Source organism: Tamandua tetradactyla, chromosome 23 (genome assembly GCF_023851605.1).
Source record: "Tamandua tetradactyla isolate mTamTet1 chromosome 23, mTamTet1.pri, whole genome shotgun sequence".
NCBI lineage: Eukaryota > Metazoa > Chordata > Mammalia > Pilosa > Myrmecophagidae > Tamandua > Tamandua tetradactyla.
In genome coordinates, this window is record NC_135349.1 from 16,679,679 (window position 1) to 16,701,129 (window position 21,451).

At 39.6% G+C, this 21,451-nt stretch overlaps 1 protein-coding gene and 1 pseudogene across 1 annotated transcript in view; one reads left to right on the forward strand and one right to left on the reverse strand.

Moving 5' to 3' along the window:
* Positions 1-7,510, forward strand: part of LOC143667787 (synaptogyrin-1 pseudogene) — a 45,227-nt pseudogene extending 37,717 nt beyond the window's left edge.
* CALN1 (calneuron 1) overlaps positions 1-21,451 on the reverse strand; it is a 360,848-nt gene that overhangs the window by 335,577 nt on the left and 3,820 nt on the right. The gene's annotated exons all lie outside the window — the stretch shown is intronic.

The window sequence follows — 21,451 nt, forward strand, 5'->3', positions numbered from 1 at the left end:
ATGATAAAACTTACGGATGTTCTTCCCAGAAAAAAAAATGTCATAAACTTGCAAGACATTCAGAAATTCCAGGAGATAAAGATACCAGGTTGGGAGACCCTGATTTAAAACATTCTCCAGCCTGCCCTCTAGCAACTTCATAAGCTGCCCTGGAGATAGACTAATATTAACTTTCAAGAATTCAAAACCTGAAACAGGAGCATGGTGGGAAGACGGCAGAGTAGGAAACTTGAGGAATCAGTCCCTCCACCAGAATAACAGTTAAATGGGCAGAAACTGCATGAATCAACTATCTCAAAACTCCAGTGTCTAGGACAACAGTGCACAGCATCCAGGGAAGAGCAGGAGAAAGAGGGTGGGAAATTAGGGTGAATACCAGCAGAGAATTCTCTCTGCATGGAATTCACCATCACCCAGACCCCACTTGCATGCCATTCCTTTCTGATGTCAGAAAGGGACATAAAAATCTACTTCCCCAAGATCGGGGTAGGCATGGGCTGATTGCTGATCAAGGCCTTTGATTAGCTACTTTGGATAGCTAGGGGCCCGGCTCTGATGGCATCCACTGTTCCTACCTGCCCCAGACAAAGGTGGCAGAGGAGGTGTTACGATTCATGCTTCTGCAGAGCTGTGGAAGATAGCTGAAGGGCTGCCCTGGCTGGGAAGGGGCAGAGTTAGGAAAGCACAGCTTTGGGGAGCTAAGGAAGAAGCTCCTGGAGTCCTTCCAGGGCCCTTCTTCATCCCTTCTCCAGGGCAATTTGGAGCCAGCTAGTGCTCTCTTTGTGCATCTCTGCCCTTGCTCTAGCTGGGAAACAATGACTTGGGAGACTCCCTTCTGGAGTGCCCTCTGCCCCCACCCCCCAAATTTGTACTCCAGGCAGATGCAGCTTGAGATAACAAAAATAGTGTAAGAAACCATTGCACTGGACAGCTTGGGGCAATGGCTTACCTGCTGTTAGTCCTGCAGTAGAACACCCAGGAGAGGGAACAGTCTCTTTCCTGGGAAGTAGAGAGGGCATTAAATTCATGCTAAGAGGGAAATTCATAAGACCACTATCAAGTACATGCACAAGACAAGAGGCAAGCTCAGAAAGGAGAGGGAGGACCCTGCACTTTGCATTCACCTTGGGCAGACATTCCTGATAGACAGGCTGACACTCAAGAAAATCTCAGTCATATCACCAGCTCTTAATAAACTCGAGAAAATCTGGCAGTAAATCCCAGAGTGAATATTTAATAAAATATTAACATGTACAATGTACAACAAAAGATTGCAAGACAAACCAAGAAATAGGAAAAGATTGTTCATCCAAAGGAAGAGGGTGAAAATCCAGGGAACATCAGCAAAGAAGGCCAGACTGTGGCTTTACCAGACAGACTTTTTAAAACAAATGATTTTCAATATGCTAAAGGAAATTAAGGAAAATACACAGAAAGAACAAAAGGATATCAGGAAAGCAATGAATGGGTACTATGAGAATCTCAATAAAGAGATGGAAATTTTCAAAAGGAATTAAACAGAACTACTTGAGTTAAAGACTGCAATAGCCAAAATGAAAAATTCCCAGGAGAGTTTCAAAGCAGATTAGAGCTGACAGAAGAAGAATCAGCAAACTCGGAGACAACAATTGAAATGAGTCAAGCTGACGAGCAGAAAGAAAAAAGAATTATGAAAAGCAAAAATAGCCTAAGAGACCTCGGGGACACATCAAGTATAACAATATACACATGTGTGGGTCCCAGAAGGAGAAGAAAGAGAGAAAGGGGAAGAAGGAATAGTCAAAGAAATAATGATGAAAACTCTGCAAATGGAGCAAATGATGTGACTATGCACATCTAAGAAGTCCAGAGAACACCTAACAAGATAAACCTGAAAAAGGAAATATGCCCAACAAATATTGATCAAACTGTTGAATTCAAAGGACAAGGAGTTCCAAGAGCTGCAAGCAAAAATCAACATGTCGTGTACAAGGGAATCCCAATTCGATTACGTGCTAATTCCTCATCAGAAACCATGGAGACAAGAAGGTAGTGGTGTGAAATACTTAAAGAGCTAAAAAAAAAAAAAAAGCAATTTCCAACCAAGAATTTTACATCTGGTGAGACTGTCTCACAAAAATGAGGGAGAGATTAAGATATTCCCAGATAAACAAAAGCTGAGAGAGCTCGTTGCCACTACACCTGCCCTACAAGCCAGAATAAAGGGAGTTCTTCAAACTGAAAAGAAAGGACACTAGGTTTCAAAGTGGCAAAAAGAAAAAATGATCTCCAGAAAAGGTAACTATTTGGGTAATAATACATGCCAGTACTATGTATAGTGTTTTTGGTGTATAACTACTTCTTACTTCCTACAAGTACTAAATGCAAATGCATAAAAAGAAATAATAAATCTATGATTTGGGAAATTCAATGAACAGAGATACAATTTGTAACAAGTATAAAATAGTTGGGGGGACAGACAGGTATAGGTATAGTGTATGTGTATGCTACCGATGCCAAGTTATTATCAAATCACATGATTGTTATATATTTAGGATGGTAAAATTTAACCCCATAGTAATCACAAGGGAAATGTATGAAAAATAAGTCCAGACAGAAATTAGAAGGGATTCAATATGGTACAATACAAAAATACCAAATAAATATAATAGGAGGTAGTAATGGAAGAACTGAGGGACAAAAAACAAGATACAAGACTTATTAAATTGAAAAATGGCAGAAAAGAGTTCTGTCTTATCAATACTGACTTCAGTGTAAATGGATTCAACTCTCCAGTCAAAAGGCAGAGATTGGCAAAATGGATTAAAAAATAGATGATCCAACTATATGCTTTCTATAGGAGATTAACCTTAAATTCAAAGACATAAGTAGGCTGCAAGTGAAAGTACAGAAAAATATAGACCGTGCAAGTAGTAACCAAAAGAGAGCAGGATAGCTATACTAATGTCAGATAAAATGGAATTTAAAACAAAAAAGTTTACAAGGGATGAAGATGGTCATTCAACAAGAAAAGTGTCAATTCAACATAAAAATGTAACTGTTATAAACACATATGCTCCTAATAACAGAGCCCCAAAATATATGAAGCAAATACTGACAGATTTGAAGGGAGAACTTGATGGTTGTACATTAACAGTAGGAGGCTTTGATACACTACTGTCAACAACAGAAAGAAAATCTAGACAGAAGACCAGTAAGGAAATACATGACTAGAACAATATTCTAAACAAACTGGACCTAATAGACATATACAGAATGCTTTGCCCAACAACAACAGAATAAATTCTTGAACACACATGGATCATTCTCCATGACAGACCATATCTTAAGTCACAAAACAAGTCTCAGTAAATTTAAAATTATTGAAATCATGTAATGTATCTTCTCTGACTATAATAGAACAACGCTAGAGATCAACAGCTGAGGGAGAAATGGAAAACTCACAAGTATGTGAAAAATAATGTATTCTTAAACAACTAATGGGTGAAAGAGAAATTCAGAGGGAAATTAGGCGATATCTTGAGGTGAATGAAAATGAAACTACAACATACTAAAGCTTATGAAATGCAGCAACAGCAGTGATGAAAGAGAAATATATTGCTCTAGAAGTGTACATTAAAGAAGAAGAAAGATTCCAAATCAGAACCTATCCTCAAAACTGGGAGAAGCAGAAAAAGAAGAGCAAATTAAAACAAAGTGAGCAAAAGGAAGGAAATAACAAAGATTAGAACCAGATAAATGAAAAGGTTAAAAAAAACCAATAGAATCAACAAAACCAAAAGTTGGTTCTTTTAGAAGATTAATAAAATTGACAAACTTTTAGCTAAACTGACAAAGAAAAAAGAGAAGGGAAACAAATTGCTACAATTATAAATAAAGAAAGAGACATTCCTACCAATCCCACCAAAATAAAAAGAACTATAAGAGGACACTCTGAATAACTGTACATCAATAAATTAAATAACCTAGATAAAATGGACAAATTTGTAGAAACACACAAACTACTACACTAACTCAAGAATAAACAGGTCTCAACAAGTCAATAACTAATAAAGAGATCAAATCAGTAACCAAAAGCTGTAGAAGCAAAGGTTAAAACAAGACCTGCGGAATTTGTTGGGAGCAGCTGGCTGGCAGTTAGGGTGGCAGTGGCAGTAAACTGTGGAGATTGTTATCTACTTTACGTAGAACAGTCTGGGAGGAAGAGAATGCTTGTTTACCCCAAATGGTTATCTTTATGAAGGAAGAGAGCACTGAAAGATAAGCACACTGTTCCCTCAGGAAATGCATGCATGCCTTTTGACACCCTGCAGTATATAAGCAGGATCTGGTTAAGAATAAAGTGGTCTGTTGTCTGTTATCCCTGATCTTCAGACCCTCTGATCCCGTCTCTTTCTCTCATCATTTCTTAATATCCTTTGAGCTTCGGTCCATGGAAGCAACAAAAAGCCTCCCCAAAAAGAAAGCCCAAGACCAGCAAGCTTCAAAGGGGAATCTTACCAAACATTCCAAGAAGAATTAACACCAATCCTCTGCCAACTCTTACAAAAACTTGAAGAAGAGGGAACACTCCCTAATTCATTCTATGAAGCAAATACCAAAGTTAAATAGATATCACAAGAAAAGAGTATTACAAATCACTCTCTCTTATGAATACAGATGCAAAAAAAAAACTTCAACAAAATGCAAACAAACAGAATCCAATAGCACATTAAAAGATTTATATGCCATGATCAAGTGGGATTCATCCTAAGTATGCAAGAATGATTCAACATAAGAAAATCAATTAATGAAATATGCCACAATAACAGAATGTAAGGGAAAAAGAATATATGATCATCTCCATTGATGCAGAAAAGGCATTTGAAAAAACTCTGCACCTCTTCTTGATAAAAACACTTAGAAAGCTAGGAAAACAAGGAAACTTCCTCAATATGAAAAACCCACAGCTGGCATTATACTTAATAGTGAAAGACTGAACTTTTTACCTCTAAGATCAGGAATAAGACAAGGTCACCCATTGTTACCACATTGTACTGGAAGGTCTAGCCAGAGCAATTACGTAAGAAAAAGAAGCAAAAGGCATTCAAATAGGAAAAGATTAAGTAAAACTTTCTCTATTTGTAGACGACATAATCCTACTGAAAACTCCTGAAAATCCACAACCAATCTCCTAGAGCTAATAAAAATGAATTCAGCTAAGCAGTGGATTCTCTCTTCAACAAATGATGTTGGGAAACTGGATCTTCACTTGCCAAAGAGTAAAGGTGGACCCTTGCCTCACTCCATATACAAAAATCAACAAAAATGTATCAAAGACCTAAATATAAGAGCCATAACTGTAAAACTCTTAGAAGAAAACATAGGGAGGCATCTTCAGGACTTTGTGTTAGGCAATGGTTTCTAAGACCTTACACCCAAAGCACAAACAAAAACAGAAAACATAGATAAATGAGGCCTCATCAAAATTTAAAACTTTTGCTCCTCAAAGGACTTTATCATGAAAGTGAAACAACAACCTACACAATGGGAGGAAATATTTGGAAACCAAATATTCGGAAACCAAATATTTGATAAGGGTTTAATATCCAGAATATATAAAGAAATCCTACAACTGAACAACGAAAAGACAAAGAACCCAATGAAAAATGGCAAAAGACTTGAATAGACATTTTTCCAAAGAAGGTATACCAATGACTGAAAAGTATATGAAAGGATGCTCAACATCATTAGCCATTAGGGAAACATAAGTCAAAACCACAACAAGATACCATTTTATAGTCACTAGAATTGCTACTGTTTAAAAACCAGATAATTACAAGTGCTTGAGAGGATGTGCAGAAACAGGGACACTCATCTATTGCTGGTGGGAGCGTAAAATGGTACAGTCACTATGGAAGAAAGTTTGGCGGTGCCTCAGAAAATTGAGTATAGAATTACTATTTGACCTGGCTATGCCACTTCTAGGTATATACCCAAAAGAATTGAAAGGAGTGAATCAAACTGATATTCACACACCAATGTTCATAGCAACATTATTCATAATTTCCAAAAAAGGAAGCAGCCCAGTATCCAACTACTGATGAATGGATAAGCAAAATGTGGTATATACACATAATGGAATATAATTCAGCCCTTAAAAAGAACGGAGTCTTGATATATGCAACAACATGAATGAACCCTGAAAACATCATGAAAGTGAAATAAACCAGACACAAAAGGACAAACACTGTATGACCTTACTGATATGAAACAATTAGAATAAGCAAACTGATAGAGTCAGAATATAGATTAACAGGGGATGAGGTGAACATAGGGAATAGGGAGTTAAGGCTTAAAATACAGAGTTTCTATTTAGGATGATGGGAAAGTTTTGGTGATGGATGCCCGTGATGGTAGCACAACACTGTAAACATTAACAACACTGAATTATATATTTGAATGTGGTTAAAATGGGAAATTTTAGGTTGTGTGTGTGCTACTTGAATAAATTGTTTTTTTAATCTGTGGAACTATATACAACACGAACAGTGAAACCTAAATTAAGCTATGGACTATGGTTAATAGTACAATAATAAAATGTACTTCCTTCCATTGTAACAAATGTAACACACCAAAGCAAAGTGTTGATAATAGGGTGATGTATGGGAATTCTGGATTTTATGCAAACCCACAACTTCTCCTGCAGATATAAAGTGTTATTTAATGCAAATAACTTTCAAGTATATTATTGCCTTAGAATCTTAAAGAACCCTCCTCCTTACTGTTTGAATTTATCCATTTGGCAGGTGGGAAAATCAAGCATCAGAGAATGCACTCAACTTACCTAGGGTGATATAGCTCATAGATGACAGAGCAAGGATTCAAATCCAATTCATTGACAACTAGCCCAGGCACAAAAGGGTCAAGCCCACCAAGAGGGCTACACTTGGTGCAGATGGAAGGAGGTGTGTTGGAGCCAGCAAAGCTGGGGGTCCATTTGGCCCCCACACCCTGGTCAGGCAACTGCACACCATCCTTCCCGTTATGTCTTAGGTGTTTTCCATTGTGGAGTTCAGTCCCATCCTGAGTGAGGACTACCTCAACAGCCCCTCAAGGATGAGGAGTTCAGCATCTACAACTGCATCCCCAACGCCTGCATCTCCAGCGTGGCCTGGGTCTGCTCACTGTGATCACCTGCCTGCTCTACCTTTCCCTGGACTTGAACTTCCTGCAGATTCGTGTCCTGCTTGACTGGGCATCTTAGCCTTCCAGGCATCTGCTGCCTGGCCAAGGAGTGGATGGTCTCCAAGCCCAAGGACAACCTGTTGAACAAAAGGAGAGATGCGACCTGGGCTGCAGTTGCCTTTTCCTTTTCCATCTTCACTTGGAATTTGAAGCAGTCCAGGCCATGTGGAAACTCAAGGACCTCACCTTCTGAGAGGAATACAGCGTGCAGATCCTGCCTTGGCACAGCTGTAGCCATCCTGACTTGCAGAGGCAGGGGACCCTGTGTCTTGCCCAGTGGTGAATTGTAGTGGCACCTGAGTGCTTGGGTGCATTTACAGCAAATGGGCACCATGGCCAGAATGCTAGGCCTGAGTACAGGGGAAGGCTGGTTTGAAGAGCCACTCAAGACTCACCACTTCACCATTCTTTCATTGCCTCTTTTGTTTATTCTTCATGTGTTCATCAAGTAAACATTTATCGAGGAAAAAAAGTAAGCCAAAAATTAAGGGATGCCCAGTAAGACCTACACTTATCATAAAATGTATTATCCTAATAAAAGAGGTGGGCAACCTTATTCTAGGTAGCTAATTACCATGCTTTATTTGTCATCTCTAGCTGACAGATAGAACATAGGCAAGCCTCTTAGTTCACAGATGCATTAGAACAGCTAGCCTGATGACGTGGGAGGACCTGCAAATCCAGAAACCAGAGCTCTGCCACCTCTGCTCTGCCATTCTGTGACGTTTTATTGGGCCTCTGTCTTCATAAATCCCATTTAAGGAATCTCCTAAAGCCCAGTTTTTTCCTTTTACAGGTGATGGGAGCAATTAAACCACTGTCTTGTCAACATGAGCCTTTTTAATGCCCAAAGATGGTTGTTGTTTCGTTCTTACAATCACTTGGGCTTATTATGCTTAAAATTCAATGTATTAAAGTTACAAATTAAAAAAAAAAAAAAAGGAAGGCCACGTTTCTTAAGTTACCTGTTCAGGGTCCCCAAAATCTGGCAAGGGAAGTCGGCAGCCAGCTCAAGGCAATTTTCCCAGAAATAGATGGCACCACTGAAGGGTTCTCAAAGAAAGTAACATTAAACTGGGTCCAATCAGGCACCTGAAATCCCCAGAAAGTTTTCTGAGGCGCTAGCTAGGAAAGTACACATCACTCTCTGAAGAAAGGCACAACAGAGATGTAGGAAACACTGAGTTCGCAGGCTTGTGCCCATGACTCCCTTCACCTAGCACCAGATGGCATATGAACCCTCCTACAAATTGTTTGGGGGCACCAGACCAAGGATTTTATGGCCTGGTCTCTCTAAAGTGCTCTAGACTAGGGGAGATGTTAGGCATCACTGCAGTGATCTGACCTGTGCTCCATGCCACTAGGTTCATTTCACTGGAAACCAGCAGAATAATAACTAGCAAAGTACCTACCAACTGGCACCAGCTTGAGAACCATTGCTGTACCTTAGCATGCCAAGGGTGGTACACTCCCTAGGCCAGCGGTATCTTACATCCTGGGCCACTCTTTTTATCAGCTTTACAGAAACAAACTACTTTTCTCACTCTTGCCATAAAACTTTATCATGGCAAATAATAACTTAATACTGGAGTTAATGTTTAGAGTTTGAAAGGAACATTTAAATAGCAATGGCCTGGGGGCGGGCCACAGTGGCTCAATGGCAGAGCTCTCTCCTGCCATGCCAGAAATGTGGGTTCGCTTCTTGGTGCCTGCCCATGCCAAAAAGAAAAAAAACAATGGCCTGAATTTTAACCAGATGAGGTTATTGGAACTCTTAGGGGAGTGAGAATAAACTAGGAAGGGAGCATCACAGAAAACAAGGGCTGCTAAAATATACAGAAGCTACATATGGCTGAGCTGACGTTGAAGCTACATATGGCTGAGCTGACATTTGGGCTCTCACATTTCCAGCTACCAACATTATTCAAACGTAACCTCACACCTCAGATATGAAGGAATGGAAATCCTCTTTCCAATACATTTGAACTCAAAGGGCTGCCAAAGTCCCTTTTTCAAAAGAGAGTAAGTTCTGGTAATCCAGCCGTGATTTCAGCCTCCCCGTCTCCCATCACTGCCTCTACACCAACCCGTATAAGTCCAGTATGTGATGTCTGCTTATTGTAAAAGATGAAATGTACAGGATTGTTCACTCCTGATCCTCAAAGCACGACAGTAAGGACATGGAAGGTCTGGATTTTCAGCCATCCATAGCTGTTTCCCTCATCAAGGCCCAGGCCTTATAGGATCCCAGTATCGTCTCTCAGGAGAACCCAAGGTCTTAGCTCGTTTTCTTCTCCTTTCTTGGACAATTCAGAGTTTACCTCCAAACCAGTCAGGACAGGGTCTTTGGGTAGGGCGAGTAGGAAAGGTGTCATTATGGGCTTAGAGCTTGAACACGGAATTGTGATGGTGTGTTCAGACCCTTCTCCACACTGACTGGCCTCTCCAATTAGGGTCATTCAGGTCCCCGGGTGGATGTGTCCTCACAGCCTCAGATACCAGCTAGCATTTTGCTTTTCCCTCTAAAGAGCTACCACTTGTCCCAGGATTGGAGTGACAATCCTTTGGGTGTGCTCTGTCATCATCATCGTCACCACCTCAATAATTACTATTACTATTACTTGGGCTCTTACTTCATGTCAAATACTATCGCAGTAGTAACTCACTTGCATTGATCATCTCATTTTATTCCTATCAAGTCTACACTCTCATCTACATTGCACAGGTGAGAACACCAAGACTCATGGACAGTTGAAGTAAGCCACTTGACTCCAAATGCCGTGCATCAGCAACCATGCTTCACCACCATATATGTTATCCCAATATCACTCTCAGTGAAGAATGGATAACCCTGAATAGGTAGCTAAGTTTTTCACTCACCTCACTGCTCAGAAAAGTCAGCATTCATTTATTCAACAAGTGTCCCTGAGAAGTCACCATGTGCCTGGACTTTCCCTGGGCTTGTTCACAGGGATTAACATATCATATCTGGGCCCTGCCTCAAAGATGAGACCAAGTCACCAAAGGTTAGTGTCCTCCTGGGGCCTCTGGGGTCTCCACCATTCAGCCTTCCCTTTCGGCTCTTCCCGTTTGCCTGGTTGAGCCTCTCCCTTTCAATTTCAAGCCCTGAATTCAAAAGATAGTCTACTTACATTAGAAAAAGGACAAACGTCCAATGTTTCCAAATTACAGATCCATTATTCCTAATCCTCTACAGCAAACATCCTGCTCAAAAACAGTAAGCATGAGCCTCTTAAAAGCAGTGTGATATGTAAGACCCATGTTACGAAATTGGAAACTAGGTTTAGAGATTGAATAGCTTGTCTGAGGTCACACAGCTCTTGCATCAGTTGGGTTTAGGTGCAACTATGAATAACAAAAAACAAAGCAGACTTTTTTTCTCTCTGTACCACTCTCCAAAGACACCCATACCCCTACCAGATCACTGCTGTCATCCAAGGGTAAGTCTCCTTATTTTCCTGGTGTCAGATATGACATTACCATTCCAGGTATAGGAAGTAGGAAAGGATAAAGGAGAGGAAAAGTGGACAAATGTTGCCAAATGTTGCTTTAACTGATATCTCCTTGTCCAGAACTTACTGACATAGTCACAGCTAACTCTCAGGGAGACTAGGAAATGGAGTTCTCTTCTAAGCAGCCGGTTTTCCAACTAAGAGTTCTCCTGCTAAGGAAGAAAGGATATTAGGGAAACAGCTGTCTCTGTGCAGCTGCTAAATGGCACACCTGAGATAGGAAACCAAATTTGGGGGATGTCACAGTCCCAACTCCATAAAGATCAGTCAGTCTTTAATTTTGATTTGTAGCAATGACCATTGGTATCCTCTTCTTCTTCATAAAGAAAACTGCTAAGTAGGGTTTTAGAAATTTGTGGATCATTTCTTGACTTATCATTTGCCTTCAATTCAATAGCTAGACACCATCTCCAAGCTCATTTATAAGGTATTTTGGTGATTTGAAAATATATCCACTAATTCTTTGATATACCTCCCTTCAAAATTTCAAAATCTCATTCTGCTTGCCTTAAGTGTGAGCTGTACTTAGAAGCTTGTTTTTAATGAATTGATGTGGTAGAAGTGACATGTGTGACACTTGAAACAAGGTCACAGTCACTCAAGCAGTTTTATGGAGAGGTCCTCAAAGAAAGAACCCAAAGACCCTAACCAATAGCCCTGTGAGTGAGTTTGGACGTAGGTTTTCCAGCTTCAGTCAAGCCTTTGGGAGACTGCAGTCCCAGCTGACATCTTAACTGAAACCTCTGAAGAGACCCGGAGCTGGGACCAACCATCCAAGCCACTCCCCACTTCCTGGCCCACGAAAACTGTGACATAACAAATGTTTGTTATTTTAAACCAGCAAGTTTTGGGGTAACTTCTTATACCACAATAAAGCCATACAAGTCTCAATGTGAATTCAAGGTTCTTTCTGCTTAGGGAAAGCAGAAATGGCAATCGTGATAGAGCAAATTTGTATTTTAAATGGTTTTAAACGGCTGTATCCTACCTCCTCACTTGATTTTAAATGATTTGGAGCAGTGTTTAGATATCCTGGATGGCATCCTGAGGAGGGAAGACCAGTGAGCCATCCCTTCTAGAACGTGCTGTTAATATCACATACCTAAATAGTCCCGGGAAACAGCTGAACCTACTGTTGGCCAATTACTACCAAGAGAAACAGCTCGGTATCAATGAAGCCAACGTCAAAATGATGGGTTTTGGCAAATACTATTCAGCCTCCAGATGGATAATGCTAAACAGTTCTGCTCAACAGGTTAACTCATTTAGTTATCTGGAAAAGCTCGGTGGAGCTTAATTACCTTAGTAGATCTATTAGGATGCAATTCTTTGGGAGGTTAAAGCCTCCACAGGGAGCATAGAAAGGTTATCTAATGGGAGAGATGAGTGGACTGGTAACTCCTGCCTCTCAAGCATCCAAGTCAAGTTCATGCTTTATTGCCCAGAATCTGGAAACTTCCCTACCATGCTATCATCTCAAGCAGAGTTCTTAGGAGTGAGAACCAGAGAAACAAATTCTATAGGGGGCACTTAGGATTCTGCGGTGGAAATGCTTTCTAAACTACAACATATCCTTGTTCCTCTACACCCAGAGAATCATTGATATCAGCACCTCTCTCTTCCTTGAGAACCACCACCTCATAAACCACTATTTATTAGTAGAAATACTTAAAAAGGAAATCTCAGGAATTGGAGAGCAAGAAAAGATTGAAAACCACCAATGTCTCTGTTTATAATTTATAATTATAATTATATTTATAATTCAGTTGCGAAAACTCTTCTTCCAATGGGATACTCACTACACCCTGTCATTAGAAGAAGGTAACTTGTTTTGTGTTCCTTTTTGCCTCCACCAGTTGGAAGATGGGAGGTAAATTTAATGCTCATTCACATTAAATGTATTTGCTTAAGGGGTTATCATATTTTCTTTCTCCCCTTTGAATGTAGATTCTTATTTACTGTTTCTACTCTGACGGTCTTTGCAGTTTATGTTTCTTCTTTTATAATACAATGTCTGATCACTTTGGAAAGCTGGCAGCATATATATTACAATGAATAAGGGAAGATGCTTAGGTTTCCCTCCTTCTTCGCCACAGTTAACTGAATATATTTCCAGAAAAAGATGCATACAACTACTGGAAAACTTAGCCAAACATCCCTTTAAGGAGGGGTTCCCTGGAAGTGGCCACGATCAGAGAAATCTCTCCCTCCTTTGCTAACAAAGCTTCACAGCTCTCCACAAAAGGCTTCCTTCTTGAGGCTCAAAGGCAGGTCAAGCCTTCAGGAGGAAGGTACCCAGGCAGATAAAAGACTCAGATTGTAAGGTTCATTGTTAAGGAGCAAAGCTGTATATGAGCCACTCCCACTGTCGTCGGGAGATGAGATTCATTGTGTAGGTTCTATCGCCTCTGGAGAAGAAAGCTTTGAACCATCAGCCTTCTGAGATGTGAGTTGTGCATGTCACTTAATAGAACAGTAACGCTTCTGCCTCCTTAAAGCCCCCCTCTTCAAAAGCGTGTCAAGAGAAGTGTCTCAAAAAAAGACAAGAAGCATGTGTCTCTGGGATCTTTAAATCAACCATCAAAAGGAGAGGAGGTAAAAAGGAGGGGGATGGATATATTCCTTACACGGAAATACAGGATGGACCTGATAGGGGGTCAGAATGGGGAAGGGCCCTTCAGAGCTCCCCACGCAGGAGCCCAGTAGCTCAGCCCCCGCCCCCTTCTGCATCTCCCTTATCCTTGCCACCAGCCTTTCCTGGGTTGCCATGAGCCTCTGCTCTTAGTAAGGAGCACACTGGCCTCACACAGAGCTTTAAAAATATCTCTCCACCCACTGAAAGTTGGATTAATCAGCCAAGTTCTCACCCATGTGTCATAGGGTGGCAGTGATATATATGATAGTGATGTGATGGGAACAGGCAAGTCACAAAGGGTCGTATCTAGCAGGGAAAAGAATTCAGAGTATACAAGTTAATAAGCCTGGGCTCTGAAGACAGGTGGCCTAGTTTGAATCCCAGTTCCCACGCTGGCTAATCATGTGACCTTGGACAAGGGTACTTAACTTCTACTAATAGTACCTACGTCCTAAGATTGTTGAAAGGACTAAGTGAGTGCTTTGATCGGTTCCTAGCACGTAGTATGCACTCAATAAACTTCAGCTATGCTGCTGATTATGATGATGATGACAACAAGGACAGAGCTGAAACTTAAAAATGAATAGTTGTTTCCCAGGAAGACAAAGGCATAAAAGAATATTTCAGGCAGAAGCCACACAAACGAAGGCAGAAAAGTGGGGAAGCTCTCGATGCAGCAAGACACCATTTGGAGGGAAAACAGGATGATGAACCTGATAAAAAAAAATAAAGCAAAGGTTCAGGCCACACAGGACCTCGTATGCCTTGCTAGAGCATTTGGCTATAGCTAATACGGCCAGAGGCTGTGGAGAGCTGTTCTAGAATTATAAGCAGAAGTGGACTGTTAAAGGGTGAAGCACTATATTTTCTGTAAATTACTTTTAACTGTTAAAGTTCAAAAACATTTTTAGTAATTAATAATAGACTTCTGACTATGACAAAGGTACAAGAACAGCCCTTCCATCCTATATAACCATGACACTGGACGAAATATACAAGGCAACCATTTTTAGGCAACACACAATAGGCAGTAAGAGACTACGATAGCAGGGAGAAGGGAAATTCACACCATGAGCCCCATGTAAACATTGACTCTGTCTAGGGATGGTTTCCTAGCTATCACCCAATGATTGTGAGCCCATGCTCATCGTGATGGTCACATTGAGCTTAAGAGGCAGAAATAAGACATTGGGGTAGATAAATGGGGTAGCAACTGTGGGTTAGGGCAGCAAAGAGGTGAAAACTATGTAAAGAGGGGCCTCAGAAGTCTCACGTAGTTTCCCATGAATATCTGGCTCAGGGCTGGTAGCCCTTGTGCAAGCTGAGGTTAAACCAGGCTTACCAGAGAGGAGTCGCTATGAGTTTGATAACAAAACAGAGATATAAGAACCCAGGCAGCACTAGGAGATATTAAAAAAATCTCAACACCCCAGGCATCCAGCTGAGATACTAAAAAGACCACACCTGAGGAGTAAGAAGAAGTCATGCTAACAAAACCCAAAACCAATGTCTGACAAGATCTGCGTGAAAGACAGAGATTGGAAGTAGAGTCTCGGACAAGTTGGAAGGGCTTGAGGATCTCGAAAATCTGCCCTAAGAAAGCATAAAGCAAAGCTTACAAGTAGAAAGTGGTCAGCCGGTGATTGAACTGCCTATTAGAGCAACAATAAACACTCTTCAGAGGAAGATCATAGAACTCAGACGCTCTACAACATAGCTGTCACAATGTCCAGCATACACTCGAATATTATTAGCCATGCAAACAAACGGGAAAATTTGACCACAGTCTAAAAAGACTCCATAGAAGCCAATTCTGAGATGGTCTAGAGCCCAGATGTTACATTCAGCACTTAAAGACTTTAAAGCAGCTATTACACATACAGGAAAATATGTTCAAAGAATTATACAAAACATGGTCTTAATGAGATACTTTATTAGCAGCTCAGCATACAGTATCTCAGCGAAGAAACAGAAACTATGAAAAAGAACCAGATGTGGAATTACTGAGAACAGACCACAAAGATGACAGAGTGAGAAATTTAAGGGTTCCATCACCCAACAGAAGCTTTGAACAACCCACAGAAACATCTTTCTCAAATCTCTAGGAAACAGTTAAGGGGCAATTACCAAATCAAGAAAAATAAGCTACTCAAAAGCTATAGGGTCTCATGGCGCCCCGGCTGTCCTCTTCCCCACCCCTCTCAGTGCAGGCCCACTGTTCTAGCTCCAGAGAGAGCCCTTAGCCCTCATGCGCATGCGCAGAGCAGGCGTGATTGGCTCAGTGTGACCGCAGCAGCCTGAGGCACTGAACCAGGATAATAGTCTCAAGCTCCCTGTCCCAAAACTTGCCCTAGGTGAAGAAAGCTACTCTGAGAGTAACTATGGTCATGGGTTGACACGTCCCATCTTGGACTGTTTGCAGGGAACAGTGAGGACCCGCATGGAGCTGGGAATCACTGAGTGCTGGACGCTAGTTGAGGAACAGTGAGGAGAGCAGGGAAGGGGAAGAAACAAAGAAGGGTTATAGCTCCGTGGCATAGTAAGCAAACCCAGGAGTGGACACAATCCAGACCTCGCCTCTGCCCAGAAGCGTGGACTAGATGAACGTCTTCTAGAAACTGGAGTTGTGGCTGCATAGCAACCTCTCCCCAGTCTGGGCCTGAAGACGGGGGAAAATCCCAGGCCTGCGATAAAGTGGCGAAGGCAAAAATACTTTGGTAACCCCTTCTGTGGACAAATGCTGGGCCTGCAAATAACTTTCTATTGTTGAGTGACAGTGCAAAATAGCAGGGGAAAAAAGCAAAATGAATCATACAAAAAGATTTTCTAATGCGAAACAAAGGTGGCATCATCTGGGAGAAAAAAAAAAACTTTTATTATAGAAAAATATATAATTTTGACCAAAAGCAGAAGAGGTTTTCCTAAACTGTGTACAAGTTGTTCTGAATAAGACAAAGGATTGGGAGAAAATTAAAAACAATGCATGACCTCAGAAAAACAGGGGGACAGAGCTATGAGAAAGCAGGCCTTAAGATCTCAGGCTGGATTCCATCCGCATGGCCTCAAGCTGGAAACAACCCAAATATCCATCCAGAGCAGAATGCATGAACAAATCAAGGGATATTTATATACAGTGGAACACTATATATTAATGAAAATGAATGAACTTCAGCCACCCTCAAAAACATGGCTGAGTCAAATGTAATATTGAGGAAAAGAAGCTGGATATAAAAGAACATACATAGTATGATTTCATTTACATAAAAGGAAAACACAAACAATTAAACAATGAGATTAAGTCAGGGTAGTGGTTTATCTTTGAGGAAATGTTATCAGGAAGGGACTTATGGGGGCTTTGGTGTGTTAGCAATGTTCTATTCCTTAAGCTGGGTGGAAGTTACACAAGGGCTCATTTTTTTAGTTAATTCAGTCATACATTAATACTTTTTTGTATTTTACTTCAATTGAAAAGTTTTAAAAAGAAACAAAGGGGGTGGGGAGCTACTGAGATAAAACCAGGCTACAAGGACACTGAAAATGTTATCCATAATGAAAATCTACTTCAAAGGCTATAAATAATTTTTTAAAGAAAGATGGCAGGGCAGGCCACGGTGGCTCAGCAGGCAAGAATGCTTGCCTGCCATTCCAGAGGACCCGGGTTCGATTCCCAGTGCCTGCCCACATTAAAAAAAAAAGTAAAAGAAAGAAAGGTGGCAGACAACTAAACTGGTGATGGGGAAGACAAATTTGAGACATCTTCCTGAAATGCAGAAGTACAATAGAGAAAAATGATGTGAGAAGGGCCATGTAATATGGGAACAAAGAATGAAGATCTAGCATTAGATGGAGAGGTAATCCTAAAGAAGAAAAAAGAAAATGCAACCATCAAAGGGGTGCGAGAAAACTAATCTGAGCTATAAACAAGACCTGAAACTGCAGATCTCAGGAATTAACCACGTTATTGGCAAAAATAATGTAAAATACTCATGCTCAGATATTTCACAATGACCTTTTAAGAATAAATTTTAAAAATGTCTCAAGGCAAATAATGATACCCATTATTTGGGTCTTGAAGAGTTAAATGAGTTAATGACTATGAAATGGTTGCATAAAACTGGCATATAAGAAGAACCTAGTAAGTGTTACTGTTAAGAGTTTTATCATTATTAGAAGTTTAAACAAGAAGTAATCAACCAAGATACAAAGATTTGGCTGGTTACACATTTGTCCCCAACACTAAATACCAATAGGCAAAAGTTCTAGGTCTTGAGCGTTCTAGTGAACCAAGAACTCTCTACCCACTCAAGCACTACTCCTACATGAAAGCAGAAGAAAGGTAAAAGTTACATACCTTTCCAGGAAAAAAAAAATTCTTGACGATACAAACAAGACTACATAAAGAAGAATCCACAGGTATGAATTTGAGTACAGACAAGCTATGTTTTTTTAAAGGCTGGTCATGTGCACTAAATCTTCTTAATAATGTATGAGCCTTGAGGACATAATGCTGAGTGAAATAAGCCAGACACAAAAGGAGAGATACTGTATGATTCCACTTTTATGACCATGGTAAAGGTAAAATCAGAGGCTTATAATACAGAATATAGAGGACCTAGAGATACACTAAAGCTTGAGATGGACGAACAGTTAGCTAATGAGGTTGAACTTAAATGTAAGGGAATAGATAGAAGTGAAGGCAGTTCTCTAGTGGGTCTATAAGTAATATTACCGTATTGAAGGTGAACATGATTCAAAGGGGTGGTATAAACTCATGGGTTACACCAATTAACACTACAAATATAAATAAGTTCTTGCATGCATTACTGCAAAGGTATGAATTTTGTACAAAGAGTGTGTAATTTCAGGAGATAGGGGGAATACCCTGCATGCTATAGGGAGAATACCTACTGCATGCTAGGGGCTATGTTTAACAAGAAAATATCAACAGTACCACAGCAACACCAGGGGCATATACTGGGAGAAGGGAAAATAGTTAGGGGGAGGTTTGGATTTTCTATTTGGTGAGATTGTGTTGACTGGTTATCTTTCTCTTGGGAACAACAAAATTATCTAAAAATGGGCCACAGAATTTGGATGTTATGCATGAGGCCCAGTAGATGGAGGTGGCTGGAAGATGCACTGAGAAGTCGAGTGGTGGACTGAGGCCTAGATTGTAAGCTCTTAACGGCAGTCACATTTAGTCCAGAGAGAGGCTATTTCATGTATGTATAACCTGGGAATAAAGAGAAGAATGAAGCTGGCCAGGTCGGGATGAAGGTAATTCAGAATACAGGAGTAAGGAAGACATTGTCTGAGACCAAAGGAAGAAAGGTTTGTTTTGTCCAGAACCTAAATTTTCACCCAGAACCTAAATTTGCAGTAGCACATAATCTAACTCAACCTATCTGGATAGCTCATTTGAACAAGTGAAACACAGGGAGCCCAGAAAAACAATGAGGGCCTTTAATCCTGTATAGCTTTATGGAATGCCTGGATACATCCCAGAGTATATTAAGCAGATAATCAAAAAGTATTGGCAAAGTCCCTTGAGGGATGGGAGAAAAAATATGGAACTATTAGACTTTAGCACTGGGGAAACCCTGGATACTACGTCAAACATTAAGAGCACCCAAGTCAATAGGCCAAGACCTTGATCTTGAGGCTTACTCTTGTGCAGCTTATGTATGTAGTGGAGAAGCTTAGCCTACCTATAGGTATGCCTATGAGTCACCTCCTGAGGACGTCTTTTTTTGCTCAGATGTGTCCTCTTTCTTTCTCTCTCTAAGCCCAACTCTGCAAGTGAAACCATTGCCCTACCCCCTATGTGGGGCATGACATCCAGGGGTGAAAGTCTCCCTCGCAGCATGGGAGATGATTCCCAAGGATGAGCCTGGCCCTGGCACAGTGGGATCAACAATGCCATCCTGACCAACAGGGAAAAAAGAAGTCAACAAATAAAGTATCCGTGGCTGGGAGAGTTCAAATAGAGTAGAAGTGACCTACGCAAGCTTCAGTTAGACATTGCTACCTATGATAACTTGCCAAATCCCAACCAAAACCATTCCTCCCAATCTTAAAGAATACCTGGGGCATTATCTAAGATTCTACAAAGGTTCCATGCGCTAGGGTAACTTTCCAGAAACCTACAGCCTCCAGATGGGTCCCTGGACCATATAAGTCCTGAAATGCAGAGGTGCCAACCTTTCCAAATATCAGCTAGTTCCATCCCTTTATTCCATATTACCAACAGCCCCTTCCAACATGAAAAAGCTAGAATGGGCATAGCCCAAATACCCCTAAAGAGTGGGAGAAAGATCAAAGATGATGGTGGAGTTATACAGAGAAGGTACAGTTAAACAAACGACTGTGAATGCTGAATATTATGTTGATATGTCTTTTAGTCTCAGTACCTTAGAGCAGCTAGGAGTAAAAACCTAAAATTGTGGAACTGTAACCCATGCCAAGCTCTAAAATCCATTCTACAACTAATTGTTGCAATATACTTTGAAATTTATTGCTTTTTTTGTATATGTTATTTTTCTCAAAAAAAGAAATAAAAAGAGAAAGAGGAGTTTAATAGAGAAGATAGGATTTAACAAATGAGTATAACTGCCAAATCATTATATTGGTATATCTTTTGGTCTCCAGTGTCTTAGAGCAACTAGAAGAAAAAATGAAAAATCGTGAAACTGTAACCCATGCTAAACTTAAAAATCTATTCTATAACTACTTGTCAAAATGTACTTGGAAATTTATTGCTTTTTTGTAAAATGTTATATTTCACAATAAAAAAATTTTAAATAATGTATTATTTGGGATAATTGCTGAAATATGATTTAAAAACTGAATGCAAGAGCCCAAAACAAATTTTTTAAATATATTTATATAGAAAAGTAATAATAATGATCATAAAAGACAACAATCTGAATCTACAAACTGATAATTAAATTAACAAAGTCAGGAAAAATAGAATTTCAAAAGAACTAGAAAGTGAAAGTCCCCCAAATTTCTTGTTATATATGGAGAAATAAATAGTGGTTATTGTGTTAATTAAAGAGGATTGTCACATTGATAATTGCAGGAACAAATTCCATAGTTACTGTATTTGAGCAGATTAAAAGTAACCAGCCACTTTTAGAAGAATTCAAAATGAGATATTTGTATTCAAAATCACTATACAATTTAATAGGAAATGATACAGATGTAGCCCAAAAAAGATAAAGAAAGAATCTACCTTAAAACTCTTTTGGGACAAGGAACAAACAGCAAGGAAACACATGATGTAGAAATCATAAAACAAGACAACCTAAAAACTACCAGTTATTCTGAAGAATTTAACATAAAAACTATTAGAAATTCAGAAAATTTAACAGCCTTCTACTGTCATATCACTGTTTAACAAAATAATATTTTTTTAAAAGATGAATACTTAAAGCGTTTGAAAAATATAAATAAAAAAGTCAAGTGCATAGTATTTATGTGTAAAGAGAGAGAAGTAATACATCTTCTTTTTGATGCTTCGTGGAGTATTTACCAAAACTGGGAATATATTAGGTTAGAAAGAAACTCTCAATAGCTCTAAAGACTAAAAATTTTACAGTCAACAAAATCTGATTAAAATGCAATTTAAAAAAAGAATAATGAATAGAAATGAATTGATAAAAAGTCTCCAACCGCCTGGAGATTACAAAATACTCTCCTAAATAACTAATGAGTCAGAAAAAAAATTTTAATGTGATTATAGACACTTTAAGAATTAACAAAAATGAGAACACAACATACCAAAAAGTACCGAACTCTGCCAACATCCCCATTTCTCATTATGAAAAATAAAATAAATTACATAAGAATTCTTCCAGTCAATAAATTTTAAAAGAATATAACACCCAAAATAAGTAAAAAGATAAAAATACTTTTGAAAAATAGTAGAATGATAAAGTTAAAGGCTAAAAATAATTAATTAGAAACAGAAAAATAGTATCATTGATAAATAAATCTGCAGCTCATTTTTTAATAGAAGAAACCACAATAATCCATAAAGAAATCACAAATGTAC